The sequence below is a fragment of the Phyllobates terribilis genome, unplaced genomic scaffold (genome assembly GCF_046119375.1).
Source record: "Phyllobates terribilis strain yellow unplaced genomic scaffold, ASM4611937v1 Scaffold_38__1_contigs__length_12584779, whole genome shotgun sequence".
In the NCBI taxonomy this organism is placed as follows: domain Eukaryota; kingdom Metazoa; phylum Chordata; class Amphibia; order Anura; family Dendrobatidae; genus Phyllobates; species Phyllobates terribilis.
Genome location: NW_027362798.1, coordinates 1,507,425 through 1,529,441, shown reverse-complemented (window position 1 = coordinate 1,529,441; position 22,017 = coordinate 1,507,425). Strand labels below are relative to the sequence as shown.

The following is a 22,017-nucleotide window of genomic DNA, read 5'->3' as shown; positions in this document are numbered from 1 at the left end:
ATGAACAAAAAACATTGAATTCAATTCTTTCTGATTTTAGAAACTGCATTAAAGAAGGGGTGCACCGGTCCTGGAGATACTGCAATACCAGGTCAATGCGTGGAGTGGACAGAGCAAGCTCTTTTTCCATCTCCCTGTTCTAAAAATCCATTTAATATATGGTCCCCAGATAGGGGACGTATCAGATATTAAACTGATAAGAACAGATACTACACTTGATCTTAGCCAAAAGGCCGAGAAGCGATAACCAGAATTGGTTTCAAACTACGGAGCCACCCAAGGATCCTGAAAAGTCCATTTGTGGAGATGAGCTCCTGGACTCCCGTTAAGAAGACATGTTGTCAACCTCTAGATCCCTTACATGCCTGCACTTTTCGGCTTGCTGCTGCTGCAATCCACGCGTTTTAGATCTGCATAACTCCACCTCTTTAAACACAGCACCTTCACCCCCTGCTGTTCCCACCCGCCTCAACACCGTTGGAAGGGAGGAGAACCAATTAAGGCGGGGGGTGGGGTGGAACGAGCAGCTGTCTACCCTTAGCAGGAGGGCTCCTGATTACATACCTCTCCTGCTGCTGCTGCTGCTGGCTGTCCAGCAGCAGACTGAAGGTGGCTGCTGCTGTGCACAGGTATATAAAGGCTCAGAGCCTATTATGACATGCGCAGCCAGCGTTCCATTGCCACATTCCATCTACTGCAGGCAGGATACCTGGCTGGCTGAATGTCGCTGAGAAGCTCACAGAGACCGCCATAAGCAACAGTTTAACAGAATGCCACAGACTAATCAACCAAACTTTTTGGGTTGGGTTCTCTTTTATAGTCTGCAGGCATTAAATGAAAGAAGTCAGTGTTCCAGCAGAAGGAGACAACGTTTCAGAAAAGGCATTGTAGCAAACCAAAAAAGAAATTTTAAGCGCAGCAGAGTAACCAGCGCACATACCTGTTAGCTCAGGTGAGTTTAAAAGGCTGCTGTTGATAACAAGGGCATTTGCTAAATAGATGGTGTGTGTGCAACAATATACTGAAAGGTCAATTATATTGTGCAGCTTATCTCACCACCTGTAGTTATTTAGGTGAAAGCTCCAAAATGCTTGCCTAATATGTCTGTTTATCCAAAAGGAAGTAAAAAGGGAGAGCTAGAAAGATAGCATTGCATCACATTACATGGCAATGCAATGCACAGTTGCTGAAGTTGAACCAAAATGAGCTTGTAATCTGGCTTCTGCAACTTTGAACATGAAAAATCCAATGAGGAGAAGAAAAGCAAAGCCAAAGAGTCCATCCCAAAATCCGACAAACAAGCAAAATGAACAAAAAACATTGAATTCAATTCTTTCTGATTTTAGAAACTGCATTAAAGAAGGGGTGCACCGGTCCTGGAGATACTGCAATACCAGGTCAATGCGTGGAGTGGACAGAGCAAGCTCTTTTTCCATCTCCCTGTTCTAAAAATCCATTTAATATATGGTCCCCAGATAGGGGACGTATCAGATATTAAACTGATAAGAACAGATACTACACTTGATCTTAGCCAAAAGGCCGAGAAGCGATAACCAGAATTGGTTTCAAACTACGGAGCCACCCAAGGATCCTGAAAAGTCCATTTGTGGAGATGAGCTCCTGGACTCCCGTTAAGAAGACATGTTGTCAACCTCTAGATCCCTTACATGCCTGCACTTTTCGGCTTGCTGCTGCTGCAATCCACGCGTTTTAGATCTGCATAACTCCACCTCTTTAAACACAGCACCTTCACCCCCTGCTGTTCCCACCCGCCTCAACACCGTTGGAAGGGAGGAGAACCAATTAAGGCGGGGGGTGGGGTGGAACGAGCAGCTGTCTACCCTTAGCAGGAGGGCTCCTGATTACATACCTCTCCTGCTGCTGCTGCTGCTGGCTGTCCAGCAGCAGACTGAAGGTGGCTGCTGCTGTGCACAGGTATATAAAGGCTCAGAGCCTATTATGACACGCGCAGCCAGCGTTCCATTGCCACATTCCATCTACTGCAGGCAGGATACCTGGCTGGCTGAATGTCGCTGAGAAGCTCACAGAGACCGCCATAAGCAACAGTTTAACAGAATGCCACAGACTAATCAACCAAACTTTTTGGGTTGGGTTCTCTTTTATAGTCTGCAGGCATTAAATGAAAGAAGTCAGTGTTCCAGCAGAAGGAGACAACGTTTCAGAAAAGGCATTGTAGCAAACCAAAAAAGAAATTTTAAGCGCAGCAGAGTAACCAGCGCACATACCTGTTAGCTCAGGTGAGTTTAAAAGGCTGCTGTTGATAACAAGGGCATTTGCTAAATAGATGGTGTGTGTGCAACAATATACTGAAAGGTCAATTATATTGTGCAGCTTATCTCACCACCTGTAGTTATTTAGGTGAAAGCTCCAAAATGCTTGCCTAATATGTCTGTTTATCCAAAAGGAAGTAAAAAGGGAGAGCTAGAAAGATAGCATTGCATCACATTACATGGCAATGCAATGCACAGTTGCTGAAGTTGAACCAAAATGAGCTTGTAATCTGGCTTCTGCAACTTTGAACATGAAAAATCCAATGAGGAGAAGAAAAGCAAAGCCAAAGAGTCCATCCCAAAATCCGACAAACAAGCAAAATGAACAAAAAACATTGAATTCAATTCTTTCTGATTTTAGAAACTGCATTAAAGAAGGGGTGCACCGGTCCTGGAGATACTGCAATACCAGGTCAATGCGTGGAGTGGACAGAGCAAGCTCTTTTTCCATCTCCCTGTTCTAAAAATCCATTTAATATATGGTCCCCAGATAGGGGACGTATCAGATATTAAACTGATAAGAACAGATACTACACTTGATCTTAGCCAAAAGGCCGAGAAGCGATAACCAGAATTGGTTTCAAACTACGGAGCCACCCAAGGATCCTGAAAAGTCCATTTGTGGAGATGAGCTCCTGGACTCCCGTTAAGAAGACATGTTGTCAACCTCTAGATCCCTTACATGCCTGCACTTTTCGGCTTGCTGCTGCTGCAATCCACGCGTTTTAGATCTGCATAACTCCACCTCTTTAAACACAGCACCTTCACCCCCTGCTGTTCCCACCCGCCTCAACACCGTTGGAAGGGAGGAGAACCAATTAAGGCGGGGGGTGGGGTGGAACGAGCAGCTGTCTACCCTTAGCAGGAGGGCTCCTGATTACATACCTCTTCTGCTGCTGCTGCTGCTGGCTGTCCAGCAGCAGACTGAAGGTGGCTGCTGCTGTGCACAGGTATATAAAGGCTCAGAGCCTATTATGACACGCGCAGCCAGCGTTCCATTGCCACATTCCATCTACTGCAGGCAGGATACCTGGCTGGCTGAATGTCGCTGAGAAGCTCACAGAGACCGCCATAAGCAACAGTTTAACAGAATGCCACAGACTAATCAACCAAACTTTTTGGGTTGGGTTCTCTTTTATAGTCTGCAGGCATTAAATGAAAGAAGTCAGTGTTCCAGCAGAAGGAGACAACGTTTCAGAAAAGGCATTGTAGCAAACCAAAAAAGAAATTTTAAGCGCAGCAGAGTAACCAGCGCACATACCTGTTAGCTCAGGTGAGTTTAAAAGGCTGCTGTTGATAACAAGGGCATTTGCTAAATAGATGGTGTGTGTGCAACAATATACTGAAAGGTCAATTATATTGTGCAGCTTATCTCACCACCTGTAGTTATTTAGGTGAAAGCTCCAAAATGCTTGCCTAATATGTCTGTTTATCCAAAAGGAAGTAAAAATGGAGAGCTAGAAAGATAGCATTGCATCACATTACATGGCAATGCAATGCACAGTTGCTGAAGTTGAACCAAAATGAGCTTGTAATCTGGCTTCTGCAACTTTGAACATGAAAAATCCAATGAGGAGAAGAAAAGCAAAGCCAAAGAGTCCATCCCAAAATCCGACAAACAAGCAAAATGAACAAAAAACATTGAATTCAATTCTTTCTGATTTTAGAAACTGCATTAAAGAAGGGGTGCACCGGTCCTGGAGATACTGCAATACCAGGTCAATGCGTGGAGTGGACAGAGCAAGCTCTTTTTCCATCTCCCTGTTCTAAAAATCCATTTAATATATGGTCCCCAGATAGGGGACGTATCAGATATTAAACTGATAAGAACAGATACTACACTTGATCTTAGCCAAAAGGCCGAGAAGCGATAACCAGAATTGGTTTCAAACTACGGAGCCACCCAAGGATCCTGAAAAGTCCATTTGTGGAGATGAGCTCCTGGACTCCCGTTAAGAAGACATGTTGTCAACCTCTAGATCCCTTACATGCCTGCACTTTTCGGCTTGCTGCTGCTGCAATCCACGCGTTTTAGATCTGCATAACTCCACCTCTTTAAACACAGCACCTTCACCCCCTGCTGTTCCCACCCGCCTCAACACCGTTGGAAGGGAGGAGAACCAATTAAGGCGGGGGGTGGGGTGGAACGAGCAGCTGTCTACCCTTAGCAGGAGGGCTCCTGATTACATACCTCTCCTGCTGCTGCTGCTGCTGGCTGTCCAGCAGCAGACTGAAGGTGGCTGCTGCTGTGCACAGGTATATAAAGGCTCAGAGCCTATTATGACACGCGCAGCCAGCGTTCCATTGCCACATTCCATCTACTGCAGGCAGGATACCTGGCTGGCTGAATGTCGCTGAGAAGCTCACAGAGACCGCCATAAGCAACAGTTTAACAGAATGCCACAGACTAATCAACCAAACTTTTTGGGTTGGGTTCTCTTTTATAGTCTGCAGGCATTAAATGAAAGAAGTCAGTGTTCCAGCAGAAGGAGACAACGTTTCAGAAAAGGCATTGTAGCAAACCAAAAAAGAAATTTTAAGCGCACCAGAGTAACCAGCGCACATACCTGTTAGCTCAGGTGAGTTTAAAAGGCTGCTGTTGATAACAAGGGCATTTGCTAAATAGATGGTGTGTGTGCAACAATATACTGAAAGGTCAATTATATTGTGCAGCTTATCTCACCACCTGTAGTTATTTAGGTGAAAGCTCCAAAATGCTTGCCTAATATGTCTGTTTATCCAAAAGGAAGTAAAAAGGGAGAGCTAGAAAGATAGCATTGCATCACATTACATGGCAATGCAATGCACAGTTGCTGAAGTTGAACCAAAATGAGCTTGTAATCTGGCTTCTGCAACTTTGAACATGAAAAATCCAATGAGGAGAAGAAAAGCAAAGCCAAAGAGTCCATCCCAAAATCCGACAAACAAGCAAAATGAACAAAAAACATTGAATTCAATTCTTTCTGATTTTAGAAACTGCATTAAAGAAGGGGTGCACCGGTCCTGGAGATACTGCAATACCAGGTCAATGCGTGGAGTGGACAGAGCAAGCTCTTTTTCCATCTCCCTGTTCTAAAAATCCATTTAATATATGGTCCCCAGATAGGGGACGTATCAGATATTAAACTGATAAGAACAGATTTTTTTTGATTGAAGCTGCATCCAAGGCACTGAAAAATGTGACCGAAGTCACACCAAAACAGCGCACGAGGCGAGGATTCATGTGGACCCTTCCCGGAGGAGAGGGTCCCCAATAAACCATCCCCATCCCTCCGAGCCAGAAGGCCACAGCGAGGGTCAGGGATCTCCGATGCTCTCCCTAGCCGAAGCCGGAGAAGAGCCGTTTTCGTGCTCCCAGCTTCCATCTAGGCTGCCACCCTAGTGGAGCTGGAGCCTGTGTTGGTTTCTCAGCCCAAAGCTGACCGGACCTCCGACCGGGTTTATAAAAATTCCCCTTCCTAGCCCGGAGGCCAGGAATAGGGGGGGTTGCTCAGAAAGTATGATTGGCAAAGGTGCGGCGTGCTACGAAGCCAAGTCTTTCTGGGGTTCCCAGTCCCAGTAAGCTTGGACTCCCACCAGGGCGCCTACTCCTGGGGCACATTGCTCCAAAGCCCTCACACTTACCCAGCCTAGTGACTTCGATCCTGGAGGGCCATGTTTTCCATCAGATAACTCTATGAGCCACCTGGCGTACTAACAAGTGCACCAAACCAGTGTGTAATATGCATCAATTTACTAGGGCAGCCCAAGGACAAAACTGCCTTTTCAAAAGATACTACACTTGATCTTAGCCAAAAGGCCGAGAAGCGATAACCAGAATTGGTTTCAAACTACGGAGCCACCCAAGGATCCTGAAAAGTCCATTTGTGGAGATGAGCTCCTGGACTCCCGTTAAGAAGACATGTTGTCAACCTCTAGATCCCTTACATGCCTGCACTTTTCGGCTTGCTGCTGCTGCAATCCACGCGTTTTAGATCTGCATAACTCCACCTCTTTAAACACAGCACCTTCACCCCCTGCTGTTCCCACCCGCCTCAACACCGTTGGAAGGGAGGAGAACCAATTAAGGCGGGGGGTGGGGTGGAACGAGCAGCTGTCTACCCTTAGCAGGAGGGCTCCTGATTACATACCTCTCCTGCTGCTGCTGCTGCTGGCTGTCCAGCAGCAGACTGAAGGTGGCTGCTGCTGTGCACAGGTATATAAAGGCTCAGAGCCTATTATGACACGCGCAGCCAGCGTTCCATTGCCACATTCCATCTACTGCAGGCAGGATACCTGGCTGGCTGAATGTCGCTGAGAAGCTCACAGAGACCGCCATAAGCAACAGTTTAACAGAATGCCACAGACTAATCAACCAAACTTTTTGGGTTGGGTTCTCTTTTATAGTCTGCAGGCATTAAATGAAAGAAGTCAGTGTTCCAGCAGAAGGAGACAACGTTTCAGAAAAGGCATTGTAGCAAACCAAAAAAGAAATTTTAAGCGCAGCAGAGTAACCAGCGCACATACCTGTTAGCTCAGGTGAGTTTAAAAGGCTGCTGTTGATAACAAGGGCATTTGCTAAATAGATGGTGTGTGTGCAACAATATACTGAAAGGTCAATTATATTGTGCAGCTTATCTCACCACCTGTAGTTATTTAGGTGAAAGCTCCAAAATGCTTGCCTAATATGTCTGTTTATCCAAAAGGAAGTAAAAAGGGAGAGCTAGAAAGATAGCATTGCATCACATTACATGGCAATGCAATGCACAGTTGCTGAAGTTGAACCAAAATGAGCTTGTAATCTGGCTTCTGCAACTTTGAACATGAAAAATCCAATGAGGAGAAGAAAAGCAAAGCCAAAGAGTCCATCCCAAAATCCGACAAACAAGCAAAATGAACAAAAAACATTGAATTCAATTCTTTCTGATTTTAGAAACTGCATTAAAGAAGGGGTGCACCGGTCCTGGAGATACTGCAATACCAGGTCAATGCGTGGAGTGGACAGAGCAAGCTCTTTTTCCATCTCCCTGTTCTAAAAATCCATTTAATATATGGTCCCCAGATAGGGGACGTATCAGATATTAAACTGATAAGAACAGATACTACACTTGATCTTAGCCAAAAGGCCGAGAAGCGATAACCAGAATTGGTTTCAAACTACGGAGCCACCCAAGGATCCTGAAAAGTCCATTTGTGGAGATGAGCTCCTGGACTCCCGTTAAGAAGACATGTTGTCAACCTCTAGATCCCTTACATGCCTGCACTTTTCGGCTTGCTGCTGCTGCAATCCACGCGTTTTAGATCTGCATAACTCCACCTCTTTAAACACAGCACCTTCACCCCCTGCTGTTCCCACCCGCCTCAACACCGTTGGAAGGGAGGAGAACCAATTAAGGCGGGGGGTGGGGTGGAACGAGCAGCTGTCTACCCTTAGCAGGAGGGCTCCTGATTACATACCTCTCCTGCTGCTGCTGCTGCTGGCTGTCCAGCAGCAGACTGAAGGTGGCTGCTGCTGTGCACAGGTATATAAAGGCTCAGAGCCTATTATGACATGCGCAGCCAGCGTTCCATTGCCACATTCCATCTACTGCAGGCAGGATACCTGGCTGGCTGAATGTCGCTGAGAAGCTCACAGAGACCGCCATAAGCAACAGTTTAACAGAATGCCACAGACTAATCAACCAAACTTTTTGGGTTGGGTTCTCTTTTATAGTCTGCAGGCATTAAATGAAAGAAGTCAGTGTTCCAGCAGAAGGAGACAACGTTTCAGAAAAGGCATTGTAGCAAACCAAAAAAGAAATTTTAAGCGCAGCAGAGTAACCAGCGCACATACCTGTTAGCTCAGGTGAGTTTAAAAGGCTGCTGTTGATAACAAGGGCATTTGCTAAATAGATGGTGTGTGTGCAACAATATACTGAAAGGTCAATTATATTGTGCAGCTTATCTCACCACCTGTAGTTATTTAGGTGAAAGCTCCAAAATGCTTGCCTAATATGTCTGTTTATCCAAAAGGAAGTAAAAAGGGAGAGCTAGAAAGATAGCATTGCATCACATTACATGGCAATGCAATGCACAGTTGCTGAAGTTGAACCAAAATGAGCTTGTAATCTGGCTTCTGCAACTTTGAACATGAAAAATCCAATGAGGAGAAGAAAAGCAAAGCCAAAGAGTCCATCCCAAAATCCGACAAACAAGCAAAATGAACAAAAAACATTGAATTCAATTCTTTCTGATTTTAGAAACTGCATTAAAGAAGGGGTGCACCGGTCCTGGAGATACTGCAATACCAGGTCAATGCGTGGAGTGGACAGAGCAAGCTCTTTTTCCATCTCCCTGTTCTAAAAATCCATTTAATATATGGTCCCCAGATAGGGGACGTATCAGATATTAAACTGATAAGAACAGATACTACACTTGATCTTAGCCAAAAGGCCGAGAAGCGATAACCAGAATTGGTTTCAAACTACGGAGCCACCCAAGGATCCTGAAAAGTCCATTTGTGGAGATGAGCTCCTGGACTCCCGTTAAGAAGACATGTTGTCAACCTCTAGATCCCTTACATGCCTGCACTTTTCGGCTTGCTGCTGCTGCAATCCACGCGTTTTAGATCTGCATAACTCCACCTCTTTAAACACAGCACCTTCACCCCCTGCTGTTCCCACCCGCCTCAACACCGTTGGAAGGGAGGAGAACCAATTAAGGCGGGGGGTGGGGTGGAACGAGCAGCTGTCTACCCTTAGCAGGAGGGCTCCTGATTACATACCTCTCCTGCTGCTGCTGCTGCTGGCTGTCCAGCAGCAGACTGAAGGTGGCTGCTGCTGTGCACAGGTATATAAAGGCTCAGAGCCTATTATGACACGCGCAGCCAGCGTTCCATTGCCACATTCCATCTACTGCAGGCAGGATACCTGGCTGGCTGAATGTCGCTGAGAAGCTCACAGAGACCGCCATAAGCAACAGTTTAACAGAATGCCACAGACTAATCAACCAAACTTTTTGGGTTGGGTTCTCTTTTATAGTCTGCAGGCATTAAATGAAAGAAGTCAGTGTTCCAGCAGAAGGAGACAACCTTTCAGAAAAGGCATTGTAGCAAACCAAAAAAGAAATTTTAAGCGCAGCAGAGTAACCAGCGCACATACCTGTTAGCTCAGGTGAGTTTAAAAGGCTGCTGTTGATAACAAGGGCATTTGCTAAATAGATGGTGTGTGTGCAACAATATACTGAAAGGTCAATTATATTGTGCAGCTTATCTCACCACCTGTAGTTATTTAGGTGAAAGCTCCAAAATGCTTGCCTAATATGTCTGTTTATCCAAAAGGAAGTAAAAAGGGAGAGCTAGAAAGATAGCATTGCATCACATTACATGGCAATGCAATGCACAGTTGCTGAAGTTGAACCAAAATGAGCTTGTAATCTGGCTTCTGCAACTTTGAACATGAAAAATCCAATGAGGAGAAGAAAAGCAAAGCCAAAGAGTCCATCCCAAAATCCGACAAACAAGCAAAATGAACAAAAAACATTGAATTCAATTCTTTCTGATTTTAGAAACTGCATTAAAGAAGGGGTGCACCGGTCCTGGAGATACTGCAATACCAGGTCAATGCGTGGAGTGGACAGAGCAAGCTCTTTTTCCATCTCCCTGTTCTAAAAATCCATTTAATATATGGTCCCCAGATAGGGGACGTATCAGATATTAAACTGATAAGAACAGATACTACACTTGATCTTAGCCAAAAGGCCGAGAAGCGATAACCAGAATTGGTTTCAAACTACGGAGCCACCCAAGGATCCTGAAAAGTCCATTTGTGGAGATGAGCTCCTGGACTCCCGTTAAGAAGACATGTTGTCAACCTCTAGATCCCTTACATGCCTGCACTTTTCGGCTTGCTGCTGCTGCAATCCACGCGTTTTAGATCTGCATAACTCCACCTCTTTAAACACAGCACCTTCACCCCCTGCTGTTCCCACCCGCCTCAACACCGTTGGAAGGGAGGAGAACCAATTAAGGCGGGGGGTGGGGTGGAACGAGCAGCTGTCTACCCTTAGCAGGAGGGCTCCTGATTACATACCTCTCCTGCTGCTGCTGCTGCTGGCTGTCCAGCAGCAGACTGAAGGTGGCTGCTGCTGTGCACAGGTATATAAAGGCTCAGAGCCTATTATGACACGCGCAGCCAGCGTTCCATTGCCACATTCCATCTACTGCAGGCAGGATACCTGGCTGGCTGAATGTCGCTGAGAAGCTCACAGAGACCGCCATAAGCAACAGTTTAACAGAATGCCACAGACTAATCAACCAAACTTTTTGGGTTGGGTTCTCTTTTATAGTCTGCAGGCATTAAATGAAAGAAGTCAGTGTTCCAGCAGAAGGAGACAACGTTTCAGAAAAGGCATTGTAGCAAACCAAAAAAGAAATTTTAAGCGCAGCAGAGTAACCAGCGCACATACCTGTTAGCTCAGGTGAGTTTAAAAGGCTGCTGTTGATAACAAGGGCATTTGCTAAATAGATGGTGTGTGTGCAACAATATACTGAAAGGTCAATTATATTGTGCAGCTTATCTCACCACCTGTAGTTATTTAGGTGAAAGCTCCAAAATGCTTGCCTAATATGTCTGTTTATCCAAAAGGAAGTAAAAAGGGAGAGCTAGAAAGATAGCATTGCATCACATTACATGGCAATGCAATGCACAGTTGCTGAAGTTGAACCAAAATGAGCTTGTAATCTGGCTTCTGCAACTTTGAACATGAAAAATCCAATGAGGAGAAGAAAAGCAAAGCCAAAGAGTCCATCCCAAAATCCGACAAACAAGCAAAATGAACAAAAAACTTTGAATTCAATTCTTTCTGATTTTAGAAACTGCATTAAAGAAGGGGTGCACCGGTCCTGGAGATACTGCAATACCAGGTCAATGCGTGGAGTGGACAGAGCAAGCTCTTTTTCCATCTCCCTGTTCTAAAAATCCATTTAATATATGGTCCCCAGATAGGGGACGTATCAGATATTAAACTGATAAGAACAGATTTTTTTTTTTTTTTTTTATCGAAAGCCCAAATTCGTGTACAAAACCCGAGTGCGCTTAAAAAAGTGACAAGTGCCACAAAAAAAGTGCACTAGGATGCTGGTCTTCTTGAAACCCTCTCCAAAAGGAGAAGGGTCCCCCAAACCATTCCCCGTCCCTCCGAGCCAAAAGGCCACAGCGAGGAACAGGGACAAAAAGCCACCTCCAGCCGAAGCCAGAGGCGACCCAATCTTACCCCCAGCACCTGCCCGAGTTCTCACCCGAGCAAGGCACTGGGAGCCAAAGACTGTGCTCCCCTCCCGGAAGAGGGGAGCCAACAACGCTCTCCTCCCGAAAGAGGAGAGCCAGGGGGGTTCAGGGGGGAGCGGAACCTGATGGCCACACACTCCCCCCCTAGACCTGCCAAGAGAGGAACCCATAAGGGAACCGCATCCCGACAAAATCCTAGTAGGACGTGACACACGTGAATAAGTGGACACACAGTGACAAAGAAATTAAATAAATAGTGAAGGTTTCACAGTATAATACTGCCCGGACCTTCGACCGGGAATTGAAAAATTCCCCATCCTAAGGCCAGAAGGCCCGGAATAAGGGTGTGTGCGAAGAAAGAAAATTTGAAGTGCTTGTGCAAATGTGCCATAAACTCAAGTGGGGTTCCCAATCCCAGTGAGTTAAGGCACCCCAGGGTCACCACTCCTGGGGCACTTCACACTTCGGGCTTTCGATCTTTCCCGGCCCAATGGCGTCGATCCTGGGGGGCCATGCTTTCCACCAGATGACTATATTAGCCACCTGGCGTACTAACAAGCGCCTAAACCCCAGTGTGCATAATGTATCAATCTACTAGGGCGGCCAACATCCAAAACCGCCTTTTCGAAAGATACTACACTTGATCTTAGCCAAAAGGCCGAGAAGCGATAACCAGAATTGGTTTCAAACTACGGAGCCACCCAAGGATCCTGAAAAGTCCATTTGTGGAGATGAGCTCCTGGACTCCCGTTAAGAAGACATGTTGTCAACCTCTAGATCCCTTACATGCCTGCACTTTTCGGCTTGCTGCTGCTGCAATCCACGCGTTTTAGATCTGCATAACTCCACCTCTTTAAACACAGCACCTTCACCCCCTGCTGTTCCCACCCGCCTCAACACCGTTGGAAGGGAGGAGAACCAATTAAGGCGGGGGGTGGGGTGGAACGAGCAGCTGTCTACCCTTAGCAGGAGGGCTCCTGATTACATACCTCTCCTGCTGCTGCTGCTGCTGGCTGTCCAGCAGCAGACTGAAGGTGGCTGCTGCTGTGCACAGGTATATAAAGGCTCAGAGCCTATTATGACACGCGCAGCCAGCGTTCCATTGCCACATTCCATCTACTGCAGGCAGGATACCTGGCTGGCTGAATGTCGCTGAGAAGCTCACAGAGACCGCCATAAGCAACAGTTTAACAGAATGCCACAGACTAATCAACCAAACTTTTTGGGTTGGGTTCTCTTTTATAGTCTGCAGGCATTAAATGAAAGAAGTCAGTGTTCCAGCAGAAGGAGACAACGTTTCAGAAAAGGCATTGTAGCAAACCAAAAAAGAAATTTTAAGCGCAGCAGAGTAACCAGCGCACATACCTGTTAGCTCAGGTGAGTTTAAAAGGCTGCTGTTGATAACAAGGGCATTTGCTAAATAGATGGTGTGTGTGCAACAATATACTGAAAGGTCAATTATATTGTGCAGCTTATCTCACCACCTGTAGTTATTTAGGTGAAAGCTCCAAAATGCTTGTCTAATATGTCTGTTTATCCAAAAGGAAGTAAAAAGGGAGAGCTAGAAAGATAGCATTGCATCACATTACATGGCAATGCAATGCACAGTTGCTGAAGTTGAACCAAAATGAGCTTGTAATCTGGCTTCTGCAACTTTGAACATGAAAAATCCAATGAGGAGAAGAAAAGCAAAGCCAAAGAGTCCATCCCAAAATCCGACAAACAAGCAAAATGAACAACAAACATTGAATTCAATTCTTTCTGATTTTAGAAACTGCATTAAAGAAGGGGTGCACCGGTCCTGGAGATACTGCAATACCAGGTCAATGCGTGGAGTGGACAGAGCAAGCTCTTTTTCCATCTCCCTGTTCTAAAAATCCATTTAATATATGGTCCCCAGATAGGGGACGTATCAGATATTAAACTGATAAGAACAGATTTTTTTTTTTTTTTTTTTTTTTTAACCAAATCAGATAGGCCGGAGCATAAGCTCAATCAAATCGACTTACAAAAGCCTTTCATTGACACTTAGCCTTTCATCACACTTGGTATATAATCAAAAATAAAACCAAACCTTATCATCAGGTACATTATACACTACTAATTAAACTTTACCAAAAACCTCCACTTTTTAAACTTCCAGATCCCTTCAGCATCTATAATACTTCCACGTTCCTGATCCCAGAGGTATATTACATACATACGTGACAGAATCAATCTCAAACATTCATTAACTGACATTTTCTTCCTTTTAAAAACTAACAAATTCCTCGCATCCCACAAACTTTCAATTACACACACCACCAACAACCATAAAATCCTATCCTTAATTCTACTACATGCACCCATCCCAAACATAGCAAGTTTCCAATTAACATACTTTACACCCACCAATTCCTTGCAAAGTCCCCCTATACCCTTCCATACATCATATGCAAAATCACAATCCCATACCATATGTCTAACATGCTCTCTCAAACCACATCCATCCCTCGGGCATACCTCAGATTTAACTAAATCCCTCTTCTTTTGCACATCTCTAACAGGCAAAATGTCATGCAATATCATCCAAGCGATATCTCTCTGTCTGTTAGTCACACCATCTATACTTAATTTTCTCCACATCTCGGTTACTTCCTCCCCTCTCAACCCATTGATATTACATACCACCTCACGCTCACGCACCATCCTAATGACTTTCTTCTTTTGCCTAAAATCACTCATGTTAACGGACAACAAATCATACTTCCTTACAAATTTCTCAACACAACCATACCATACAGGACACTTAAAAGCAACAGGCACTCTAGCATCCCTTTTGACCCACTTTAAGCCATAAAGCATCCATCCAGCCGAATATTTCATCATATAAGCACACTTATTACTTTTCCCTAGAACCACCACCACCATTTTCACGTAACTAATCCCTAAAAAGAAATCAATATTTGGAAAATCCAAACCACCATTTACACATAACTTATAGACATATTCCCGTTTCAATTTCTCCATGCGACTTCCCCAAAGAAAATTAAAGATGAATTTCTCAGTTTTCCTAATTTTCTTAAAAGCAGCAGGATATACATTCGCAACAAACAACAAAATAGGCAAAATAACCGCCTTAATAATCAGAACTTTCCCAGTCAGAGTTAGTTCTCTCATTCGCCAAAAATTCAACTTGCGCACCACTCTCACCCCACAATCTTCCCAACTCTCATTTCCTTTCAAATCATCATTAAACTTAATCCCAAGCACCTTTATTGCACCATCCTCACACCTCACACCATCCATCCGTACATTCCTCTCACCAAAACATTTAAAGGAACTCTTAGTCCAATTGACCTTAAAAGCTGAGACACTACAAAACAAACTTAATATCAACCTTGCCCTACTCATCGCAGCCATATTCCCACTCACAATCACTACATCATCCATGTAACCTAGAATTCTCACATCCTTTCCATTACTCCCAGGAATCATCACACCTCTCATAACCTTATCCTTCCTAACCAGACACATCAACACTTCAATCACACTAATAAACAAAAAAGGGGACATAGGGCACCCCTGACGCACTCCTGATTTAATTCTCACTTTCTCACTCAACCACCCATTCACCAAAAATTCACTTGAAACATTACAATACAAACTCCTAACACAGTTTACAAAATTCCTGGAATAACCCATCTTAGACAAAACCTTAAACATAAAGCTATGTGACACACAGTCAAAAGCTTTTTCAAAATCAACCGTAAACAACAAACATTTCTGCTTACGACTCATACAATCCCCAATCACATCACGCAACAACACCAAATTTTCAGTCATACTTCTCCCAGGCACTGCACACACTTGATCTTCATCCACCACGCCGCCAATCACTTCCCGCATCCGGCTAGCCAACAATTTACTAAACACCTTATAGTCTGCATTCAAAAGGGTGATTGGCCTCCAATTCCCCAAATCCTTTTTATCACCTTTCTTATGAACCAAAACCACCACCCCATCTCTCATAGATTCACTCAACATATTCTCCGTGAACATATACTGGCACACCTCCAATAAGTCATTTCCCATCGTGTCCCATTCCTTAACATATAACTCCACGGGCAGTCCATCCTTCCCAGGTGTTTTATTCTTACTCGCAGACATCACCACTTTTTTAACTTCATCCAACACAATTACATCATCCAATATTTCACGTTCATCCTCACCCAAACAACCTTCTAAACACCCCAAAGCATCAGTCAACATCCTATCATCAACCCATTTTTCCCCATACAACTCCTTATAAAACAACACCACCTCCTGCATCACATCCTTCCCACTCACACACACCCCATCACCATTCACCACCTCATCCATATCTACTTTCTTCCCAAAAACTTTTTTGAAAAAAAACCTTGTGCATTTCTCATTTTTCTCCAAATGTTCAATCTTAGAACGGTAAATAATTTCTTTCCCTCTACCCTCAATATATTTCTTAATCTCTTCTTTCACTTGACACATCAAAACATCCACATCCACTCCAATCATCCTTAACTTCCTCAGCCACTCCAGTCTAGAGCTTAAATCATTAAATTTTGCTCTATTCATTGCTGCTTTCCTCCTGCCCCTTTTTCTAAAGAAAAAACCAATCTCACTCTTCATCCAGTCCCACCACTCAAGCACATTCCTGAAATCACTTTTTTTATCCCGCCACCTAACATACATTCGCCTAAAATCACGCATGATCCTATTATCTTCCAGCAAACGCACATTAAGTTTCCACACGCCACCACCATATACAAAGGAAATCTTACCTTCTAGACGTGCCCTCAAACACACATGGTCAGAGAAGGGAACATCTTCCTGCTGGAAATTCCTACAAATAACATTTTGTGAAGAAAAGAAGATACGGTCTATTCTAGACTCTATGCCTCCCCTGTCGGCCTTATAGGTCGCAGGAGGTGGATTACCTAAAAAAACTTCCGCAGCATCCTGTAAGGAAAAATCCGCCACAAGACTCTTGAGTCTTTTACCTGTAACATCCATCTTATCCCCCTCCGTCACACAATTGAAATCTCCAACAAAAATTATTGGCATTTTGCCAGATAAAAAAAAACATAATTTCTCAAAAATTTCCAGCCTCTCCCCTTTATCTATTGGTGCATACATATTTACCACCCTAACCCTCCACCCCCTACAATTTAACTCACATATTACACACCTCCCCGCCTCCACCACCATGTAACTTTCTATCTTAACACTATAACCCTTCACCAAAACACCTACCCCACAATTTTTATTACATACAGAACCAGACCACACACTTTGACCTAAAGGCCATGCATTTTCACTTAAGGGATCGGAGATCCCACACTCCTGGACACAGTATACGTCCGCATCCAAGTTGCTCAAGTAGTCCAAAATTGCCACTCTTCTCGACTCAGATTTAATCAGCCTAACATTTAGCGACAAGATGCTGAGAGCAACTTGGGCACCCATCTATTAATTTGATGTGGCAGGTCACGACAACATGCCCACCTGTACATCATCCTAACCCTTCTGGGGGTAGGACGCTGGACGTGCAGATATCGTAGTTTGTGCCTTCCCCCAAAAAAGACACATCTTGGGGATCGGATGCAGTAGGGTACACCCGGGCTGGACTCACACTGCAGTCACTTAAAGGGGAAAAGGATGGTTCAGTTTTCTTCTTTTTCTTCACTGAAGCGCCTCCATCTTCATCTGAACTATAATCCCGCCGCTGGGGGTCAAAGTCCCCCTGACCTCCCTCCTCCTCAAGGTCAGAAACGACATCGCTCCAGGCCACATGCGGTGTTCTGGTCAGATCAGACTCCTCTTCCCCCTGCAATGTAACCATCATGTCTGGAATTTCAGCCTCCAGATCCTCCACCGGGGCCACTTCCATGCCTATACGATCATCAGTTATCGTCTCAGACTCACTGACATCTGAAACCACAGACGCGGCCCTCTGCACCGGTGGCTCAGGTGCCAGCTCCATATTTCCTCTTACATTCACACGAACCAGTTCTGGAAAAGCAACCCGAGCCTCCTCCTCATCCAGGAAAGACAGAGTAGATATCGGAGCAGTCGGAGTTGGAGCAGTCGGAGTTGTAGCTGTGGGTGCAGGAGATTCATTTCTTCTCCTTCCCCTTCCCGCTGCCCCCGCATATGAACCAGGATGGAATATACAGTCTCTGAAGGCATGCCCCTTCTCTCCGCAGAGATTACAGACTATTTCATTTTTGCAATTATTGGAAGAATGACCCACCTCATTGCACTTCCTGCAAATAATCTGTCTGATGTCGCATGCTTCCTGAGTATGGCCATACCTCCTACAATGACGACAAAACCTGGGCGCATTGGGGAAGAACAGGTAACCCCGCTCACTCCCAATGGAAAAATTTGATGGAGGATAATGTATACCCCCTGGTTCATCAGGACTTTCCCGGAACTTGACCATGAAACGATATTTACCGGTCCATAGTTCCTCCTCATTCATGACTTTTACTGCCACCTTGGTAATATAGCAGTGCCTATTTAGAAAGGCATAAATCAAAGCCAAGTCCACATGTGGGTTGTACATGAAAACAGTCAGAGGTATCTCTTTGGAGCAATACAAGATGACAAAAGTCAGCCCATCCAAATATTGATTGTCCAGATTCTTTTTTAAACAATCATAGAAATTGTTGCAAACAGCCATAGAAGTAAATACAAGATTATACTTGCTTTTGAATTGCTGGAGGCACAAGATTTCTTCCTTCTTCACTTCAAGGAGTCCAAACAAAATCTCCTTCACCACGAAGCTGAGGGTAAAGATTCCTTCTTTGCCTTCTTCCACATCAATCTGGATTCCAAACTTCACTCGAGCCTCACCGGGCCCAGCGTATCGAATGCGTCCCATTATCGCTAGTCGTGTCTACTGGCCAACTCCTTATAGCAGCAAGTGGCTTAAGCCATAAAATGGCGATGCCACAGGGCCAAGAGTTAACGCACAGACAGCCAAATGACTAGACCCATTACAGATCTGAGCCAAAAGGCCGAGAAGCGATAACCAGAATTGGTTTCAAACTACGGAGCCACCCAAGGATCCTGAAAAGTCCATTTGTGGAGATGAGCTCCTGGACTCCCGTTAAGAAGACATGTTGTCAACCTCTAGATCCCTTACATGCCTGCACTTTTCGGCTTGCTGCTGCTGCAATCCACGCGTTTTAGATCTGCATAACTCCACCTCTTTAAACACAGCACCTTCACCCCCTGCTGTTCCCACCCGCCTCAACACCGTTGGAAGGGAGGAGAACCAATTAAGGCGGGGGGTGGGGTGGAACGAGCAGCTGTCTACCCTTAGCAGGAGGGCTCCTGATTACATACCTCTCCTGCTGCTGCTGCTGCTGGCTGTCCAGCAGCAGACTGAAGGTGGCTGCTGCTGTGCACAGGTATATAAAGGCTCAGAGCCTATTATGACACGCGCAGCCAGCGTTCCATTGCCACATTCCATCTACTGCAGGCAGGATACCTGGCTGGCTGAATGTCGCTGAGAAGCTCACAGAGACCGCCATAAGCAACAGTTTAACAGAATGCCACAGACTAATCAACCAAACTTTTTGGGTTGGGTTCTCTTTTATAGTCTGCAGGCATTAAATGAAAGAAGTCAGTGTTCCAGCAGAAGGAGACAACGTTTCAGAAAAGGCATTGTAGCAAACCAAAAAAGAAATTTTAAGCGCAGCAGAGTAACCAGCGCACATACCTGTTAGCTCAGGTGAGTTTAAAAGGCTGCTGTTGATAACAAGGGCATTTGCTAAATAGATGGTGTGTGTGCAACAATATACTGAAAGGTCAATTATATTGTGCAGCTTATCTCACCACCTGTAGTTATTTAGGTGAAAGCTCCAAAATGCTTGCCTAATATGTCTGTTTATCCAAAAGGAAGTAAAAAGGGAGAGCTAGAAAGATAGCATTGCATCACATTACATGGCAATGCAATGCACAGTTGCTGAAGTTGAACCAAAATGAGCTTGTAATCTGGCTTCTGCAACTTTGAACATGAAAAATCCAATGAGGAGAAGAAAAGCAAAGCCAAAGAGTCCATCCCAAAATCCGACAAACAAGCAAAATGAACAAAAAACATTGAATTCAATTCTTTCTGATTTTAGAAACTGCATTAAAGAAGGGGTGCACCGGTCCTGGAGATACTGCAATACCAGGTCAATGCGTGGAGTGGACAGAGCAAGCTCTTTTTCCATCTCCCTGTTCTAAAAATCCATTTAATATATGGTCCCCAGATAGGGGACGTATCAGATATTAAACTGATAAGAACAGATACTACACTTGATCTTAGCCAAAAGGCCGAGAAGCGATAACCAGAATTGGTTTCAAACTACGGAGCCACCCAAGGATCCTGAAAAGTCCATTTGTGGAGATGAGCTCCTGGACTCCCGTTAAGAAGACATGTTGTCAACCTCTAGATCCCTTACATGCCTGCACTTTTCGGCTTGCTGCTGCTGCAATCCACGCGTTTTAGATTTGCATAACTCCACCTCTTTAAACACAGCACCTTCACCCCCTGCTGTTCCCACCCGCCTCAACACCGTTGGAAGGGAGGAGAACCAATTAAGGCGGGGGGTGGGGTGGAACGAGCAGCTGTCTACCCTTAGCAGGAGGGCTCCTGATTACATACCTCTCCTGCTGCTGCTTCTGCTGGCTGTCCAGCAGCAGACTGAAGGTGGCTGCTGCTGTGCACAGGTATATAAAGGCTCAGAGCCTATTATGACACGCGCAGCCAGCGTTCCATTGCCACATTCCATCTACTGCAGGCAGGATACCTGGCTGGCTGAATGTCGCTGAGAAGCTCACAGAGACCGCCATAAGCAACAGTTTAACAGAATGCCACAGACTAATCAACCAGGGCCGGCGTCAGCACCCGGCGCACCCGGGCAAATGCCGGGGCCCTGAGCAGGCAGAGGGGCCCACTGGCGGTCGCGCACCGCGCTGGGCTATGGGCGGAGGAGAGCGGTGTCAGCGCCCGCCCTTCTCCGCCGCTTGCTCAGGGCCCCGGCAGCCGGATACTTACCTCTCCCCGTGCCTCCGCAGATCAGCTGTCTTCCTGGTGCGCGCTCCCTGTGACGTCTCAGGTCAGAGGGCGCGGTGACGTCTTTACACCGCGCCCTCCCCTGAGCCGTCACAGGGAGCGCTGAGCGGGAAGACACCGACAACGCTGCAGCAGCGGGCAGCAGGCAGCGGGCAGCAGGTAGCAGGTGAGGAGAAGGGAGGTGAGTATTTGATTTTTTTTTTTTTTAATGTATGGAGGCATGGGGCAGTATAAAGAGAAGGGGGGGGGCATCCTGCATGGGGCAGTATAAAGAGAAGGGGGGGGACATCCTGCATGGGGCATTATAAGGTGGGGAACAGCCTGCATGGAGCATTATAAGGGGGGGGCAGCCTGTATGGGGCATTATGTGGGGGGGGGTAACAGCCTGCATGGAGCATTAAAAGGGGGGGGGGCCTGTATGGGGCATTATGTGGGGGGGAACAGCCTGCATGGAGCATTATAAGGGGGGGGGGCCTGTATGGGGCATTATGTGGGGGGGAACAGCCTGCATGGAGCATTATAAGGGGGGGGGCATCCTGCATGGGGCATTATAAAGAGGGGGGGGGCATCCTGCATGGGGCATTATATAGAGGGGGGGATGACATCCTGCATGGGGCATTATAAGGTGGGGAACAGCCTGCATGGGGCATTATAAAGGGGGGGCAGCCTGCATAGTGCATTATGTGGGGGGGAACAGCCTGCATGGAGCATTATAAGGGGGGGCAACCTGTATGGGGCATTATGTGGGGGGTAACAGCCTGCATGGAGCATTAAAAGGGGGGAGCCTGTATGGGGCATTATGTCGGGGGTAACAGCCTGCATGGAGCATTATAAGGGGGGGACAGCCTGTATGGGGCATTATGTGGGGGGTAACAGCCTGCATGCAGCATTATATGGGGGCCAGTATCCTGTATGGAGAGTTATAAGGGGACCGGTATCCTGTATGGAGCGTTATAAGGGGACCGGTATCCTGTATGGAGCGTTATATGGGGGCCAGTATCCTGTATGGAGCTTTATAAGGGGACCAGTATCCTGTATGGAGCGTTATATGGGGGCCAGTATTCCGTATGGAGCCTTATATGGGTGCCAGTATTCCGTATGGAGCCTTATATGGAGGCCAGTATTCCGTATGGAGCCTTATATGGGGGCCAGTATTCCGTATGGAGCCTTATATGGGGGCCAGTATTCCGTATGGGGCATAATATGGGGGCCAGTATTCCGTATGGGGCATAATATGGGGGCCAGTATTCCGTATGGAGCCTTATATGGGGGCCAGTATTCCGTATGGAGCCTTATATGGGGGCCAGTATTCCGTATGGAGCCTTATATGGGGGGCCAGTATTCCGTATGGAGCCTTATATGGAGGCCAGTATTCCGTATGGGGCCTTATATG

The 22,017-nt window shown here is 45.8% G+C and overlaps 11 non-coding genes and 2 pseudogenes across 11 annotated transcripts; all 13 read right to left on the bottom strand.

Moving 5' to 3' along the window:
• Positions 1-54: 54 nt before the first annotated feature.
• On the bottom strand, positions 55-245 carry LOC141183686 (U2 spliceosomal RNA). Its single transcript, XR_012258515.1, has one exon. It is a non-coding gene; the product is annotated as a U2 spliceosomal RNA (small nuclear RNA).
• Positions 246-1,360: 1,115 nt separating this feature from the next.
• On the bottom strand, positions 1,361-1,551 carry LOC141183684 (U2 spliceosomal RNA). Its single transcript, XR_012258513.1, has one exon. It is a non-coding gene; the product is annotated as a U2 spliceosomal RNA (small nuclear RNA).
• Positions 1,552-2,666: 1,115 nt separating this feature from the next.
• LOC141183683 (U2 spliceosomal RNA) lies at positions 2,667-2,857 on the bottom strand. The gene has a single exon (XR_012258512.1). It is a non-coding gene; the product is annotated as a U2 spliceosomal RNA (small nuclear RNA).
• Positions 2,858-3,972: 1,115 nt separating this feature from the next.
• Positions 3,973-4,163, bottom strand: LOC141183681 (U2 spliceosomal RNA). The gene has a single exon (XR_012258511.1). It is a non-coding gene; the product is annotated as a U2 spliceosomal RNA (small nuclear RNA).
• A 1,115-nt stretch (positions 4,164-5,278) lies between these two features.
• LOC141183268 (U2 spliceosomal RNA) lies at positions 5,279-5,462 on the bottom strand. The gene has a single exon (XR_012258262.1). It is a non-coding gene; the product is annotated as a U2 spliceosomal RNA (small nuclear RNA).
• Positions 5,463-5,986: 524 nt separating this feature from the next.
• Positions 5,987-6,102, bottom strand: LOC141183509 (U2 spliceosomal RNA; annotated as a pseudogene).
• A 1,115-nt stretch (positions 6,103-7,217) lies between these two features.
• On the bottom strand, positions 7,218-7,408 carry LOC141183680 (U2 spliceosomal RNA). Its single transcript, XR_012258510.1, has one exon. It is a non-coding gene; the product is annotated as a U2 spliceosomal RNA (small nuclear RNA).
• Positions 7,409-8,523: 1,115 nt separating this feature from the next.
• On the bottom strand, positions 8,524-8,714 carry LOC141183679 (U2 spliceosomal RNA). The gene has a single exon (XR_012258509.1). It is a non-coding gene; the product is annotated as a U2 spliceosomal RNA (small nuclear RNA).
• Positions 8,715-9,829: 1,115 nt separating this feature from the next.
• Positions 9,830-10,020, bottom strand: LOC141183678 (U2 spliceosomal RNA). Its single transcript, XR_012258508.1, has one exon. It is a non-coding gene; the product is annotated as a U2 spliceosomal RNA (small nuclear RNA).
• Positions 10,021-11,135: 1,115 nt separating this feature from the next.
• On the bottom strand, positions 11,136-11,319 carry LOC141183406 (U2 spliceosomal RNA). Its single transcript, XR_012258371.1, has one exon. It is a non-coding gene; the product is annotated as a U2 spliceosomal RNA (small nuclear RNA).
• A 795-nt stretch (positions 11,320-12,114) lies between these two features.
• On the bottom strand, positions 12,115-12,206 carry LOC141183552 (U2 spliceosomal RNA; annotated as a pseudogene).
• A 1,115-nt stretch (positions 12,207-13,321) lies between these two features.
• LOC141183387 (U2 spliceosomal RNA) lies at positions 13,322-13,511 on the bottom strand. The gene has a single exon (XR_012258356.1). It is a non-coding gene; the product is annotated as a U2 spliceosomal RNA (small nuclear RNA).
• Positions 13,512-19,703: 6,192 nt separating this feature from the next.
• LOC141183677 (U2 spliceosomal RNA) lies at positions 19,704-19,894 on the bottom strand. Its single transcript, XR_012258507.1, has one exon. It is a non-coding gene; the product is annotated as a U2 spliceosomal RNA (small nuclear RNA).
• Between the last annotated feature and the right edge of the window lie 2,123 nt (positions 19,895-22,017).